This window comes from Alosa pseudoharengus, unplaced genomic scaffold (genome assembly GCF_046254945.1).
Source record: "Alosa pseudoharengus isolate Yale_2024_CS ecotype anadromous, Long Island Sound unplaced genomic scaffold, YU_APseudo_1.1 YU_APseudo_1.1_scf_2, whole genome shotgun sequence".
NCBI lineage: Eukaryota > Metazoa > Chordata > Actinopteri > Clupeiformes > Clupeidae > Alosa > Alosa pseudoharengus.
Window position 1 is genome coordinate 32,349,619 of NW_027468663.1, and position 3,836 is coordinate 32,353,454.

General features: G+C 38.0%; 1 long non-coding RNA gene across 2 annotated transcripts; it reads right to left on the reverse strand.

The window, feature by feature from the left end:
- Window positions 1–852: 852 nt before the first annotated feature.
- LOC143135231 (uncharacterized) lies at window positions 853–3,366 on the reverse strand. Of its 2 annotated transcripts, XR_012988860.1 has the most exons (5): window positions 3,278–3,366; window positions 2,705–2,793; window positions 2,014–2,116; window positions 1,784–1,911; window positions 853–1,544 (listed from the first exon to the last, which is right to left on the reverse strand). It is a non-coding gene; the product is annotated as an uncharacterized LOC143135231 (long non-coding RNA). The 2 variants fall into 2 exon arrangements; XR_012988861.1 differs by lacking the exon at window positions 2,705–2,793 and having other exon boundaries at window positions 3,278–3,360.
- Between the last annotated feature and the right edge of the window lie 470 nt (window positions 3,367–3,836).

Consider the following 3,836-nt stretch of genomic DNA (forward strand, 5'->3'; position numbering starts at 1 on the left):
CCACACACAAATAATAATAATAATAATAATAATAATAATAATAATAATAATAATAATGTTTTGTATTATTTAAATGACAAAATAATTTTGTTGTAGAAAATTAATTTCTTAAGAAATACTGTTAATTTGATGCTGTTTAATTCATTTATAAATGGTGCACTGTCACTTTAAGACTCTTTGCCAGCTCCACTCAAATATAGCCTATGGCTAGTGCTGTGCCTATGGCTGTGCCCTCTCACAGTTTATAAATGGTCAGTAATGGGAACTACTGTTGCCATCGCCCTCTCTCCCACGCTCAAATGCGTCCCCAATTAAATGGACTAGCATAAAGTTAGATCTGCTGCAATGGAGGTTCTATGTATCTCGATGTGACAAGCTGTTTTGACATTGACATTGTAAACGTTCTCTAAGAAGAGTGTAAAGCAGTTTGCAGTAGCCTAAAGTTAACCACAACGTCGTCTATCGCTGGAAATAAATAGCGAGCGGCCTATGATAAACTAATAAATGCTCGGCGGGCCGGATTAAAGTGCATGGCTGCACTGTTAGACTTTTTATTGTATTTTTACAGTATCTCACTGGCAACACTGTTGCCAGTGACTTACTGTAAGTAGTCTTCTACAGTAGCCTTACTGTAGATGTGTTTTCCAGTAAGAAACCCTTACCGCAATTTTAGTGTACAGTATGCCCCTACTGAGACTTAATTTTACAGTAACTCACTGGCAACAGTGTTGCCAGTGAGTTACCTACCTATCCCTTTACAGTAGCCTAACTGTAAGTTCTTTCAACAGTATTATGTCCTTACTGCAATGTCCAGTACAATATCCTTACTGTATATATATATAGAAAAAGCGATTTTTATTTTTAATTAAAAATACTTTTTTATTGAATACTTTACAGTACATGCACAATACAAGAATGTGACAATGTAACTAGCTTCAGTCTTCAAATCTGCAACAATGTAATGCAACAGTGCAATCATTTTAAAAGATTCTGGGAACAAAAGCTTGAATACTCTATGATGCTCACCTATCAAATATTTCAGTTAGACTGTTAGGCATTCAGTTAACACAGGGGAAAATACAATATTCACTATCTGTATCAACAATGAAAGAAGAGACCAATGACCATTTCCCTCTGGGATAATGTCACCAAACATGAGTGGCAGATTGCGAAGTAAACACCAACATTGAATAGCATTTATACCAAAATCATTACTATGTATTGTTCCTCAATTGAGCAACCTTGCTCTTAGTTCTGCTACCCTAGGTGTTTCCTTTACCTGGCCGACGTCTATTTCGTAGATTGTTGTTTGGATAAAGGTGTACATATTGTGAAGTACTTTGTTGTAGGACGTACCGAACACAAAATGACTCTTGAACAGTTCATCAAAGGCGCCAACTGCACTGGCTGACATGCATGGGATGGCGTACTTGTCGAGAACAATGTAGTATGCATGGATGGTGTACTTCTTGGGTCCAGCTGCAAGGAGGTATGGCTGCTTGCTCTCCTATGGCATCCAGATGTTCTTGTACACTGTTTCCAGTCTGTGAATGAATTGTTTCACTTTAATGCAGGGCCGTCATTACTTTGAGAACATCTCAATACAAGCACTATGTACTGGTAGGCAAGTGGAGAAAATATTTTGACCAACACCGATTTTGTTAAATTTCATTATTTGAATGCAAGAAAGAAACAACGCAACAGAAGGCAACACTTTAACGTGGGCCTAATCTAAAAGGTGGCACACATGCATAACTGATGGCGACAAGAATCATCCACCAACCTTTAAGAACATGACAACATGATTCTCTGCCATGGATGCAGACATCTTCCCGGGTCTTTTGTGGCCTTGTGCAACCGGTGGAATGAGGTGGAGTAAGAGAAGTATCCCTGCAAGTTCATGATCCCATGCTATATGAAAAAGAGGCACATCGATGTGATTAACATCTTAGTCAAACTTTATCAACAACTCCAACTGAGAGAAAATCGTTCAATTGTTTTAAAGTATCTGACCTGCGTCATTTTCTTCATCATCATTCCCCACTCTCTGCTGCATCAATCAGCTCCTGAAGATCTCGTGACAGATGCAAGCCATGCTCTGGGCTATGGTCTTGTCCTACAGGAGATGACAACATACAATGTATCACAATGGCAGCATTATTATTTCACTGAACATTTTATCTTGAGTTGGTCCATTTATCTTTGTACATAGTTGTTTAAATAAAGTTTAATGCAGAATGAACTACACCTTCAGTATGATGCATCAGAAATAAACAAGCTCTGAGTTATATCAAATCGGATGATCCCAAACGGAATATCACCCCCATTTTAGAGATAGTAGCAATATGTCAGAAGCATAATATAAACACATGGCTGTATACATGACACCGTTTACTTAATTTACTGTGTTGATGCACCTTGCGAATTTCGTCCATTGTCGTCTAATTCAGTCCATCACATGTGGACTGAAATTAGCCATTATTGAGTATAACGTTCGCATACATTGAAACGTCTACGTTTAAGAAATGAATCAATTAACGTTACTCGGAACACACCGTCAAGGTTCACATGCCAATATCAAGTTTGTATTTACATGTCATCAAAGGCGAAGCAAAGCAACAGGCTAACGTTACATAAGAAGACAACCGTGCCTGCACACAACATTAAGTATAGCGCATCAAGGATAGTTTAACACATAGCCTACCATCATCCAGAAAAATTCTGAACTTCAGCTCAGTGACACGCACAAACTTTTGTTCAGTCCTGTATTTTTATCAGCATCTGGGGTTAGTCCTGTAGAGCAAATCAAACGATACACAATTAGGCAATGTATTTTAAGCCTATGCCTCACATTGACGTTAAGTGACATAATCTTGCAATCATGAAAAATGGTTTACTGACGTTATGAATGTAACGCCCCCCAACTAATAACGCTAATTGTAATTACCCACATTACTTCAATTTTCTAAAAGCAATAACATCTCTTATTATTTCGGCAGCCCGTTTGCTTTCAAATAAGGTCCGCCACACTAAAGAGTTAGCTATAAGGTGCTAGCTAACATTCGCGCTTAAAATAGGTATGATAACGTTAACGTTAGGTTACCATGAACTAGCCAAGTTAGTGCTAGCTTTAAGCGCGCACAAAAGCAACAAAACCTTAGAACTAAATGATTAACAACGTAATCTAACCTATGTCATTTTTAAAAAATAAATCATGCCTTGTTGTCAATTTTCCAAACAACATTTAGCTTACACAAAATATGTTCATCAAACTCACCGTAAATCCCGTGCAACCAACTCCGTGGTGAAGTGAACTGAAAATCCAACAGGAAAATTTGAAATCAGCAGAGTCGCGCGCGGAGCCGTTGGCTGTCTTTGGAGGCGTGGTTACCAAAGATTCTAGAGCGGAGCTGGTGGTTAGCTGCTACCAACATAGTTTCTTCAGAGCAAAGTGCAAAGTAATCAACTCTTAGGGTTATTTTACACTTGCATGATTAAAAGAAACTCTCTAAGTGCATATGGAATTTTACACTCCAAATTTTACACTGCCGATTTTACTGTGTAAGTAACTGGATGTTTAACAGCTGCTGGAGACATTTAAAGTTATGGTAGCACTACTGTTGTTTTTATCTACTGTGAAAGTGTTTAACAGTAGCGCTACCACAAACTACCTATTTCCCAGTAAGTTACCATAAATTGTATGAAACGTCATCAAAATGCCCATAATGCAATGCAAAATACAGTAGTGATACTGTAATGATAATGTTGTGGTATTTTACTGGCCATTTTGCGGTAAGGATACTGGGAAATTACAGTTAAGTCTAACAGTGTGGCCA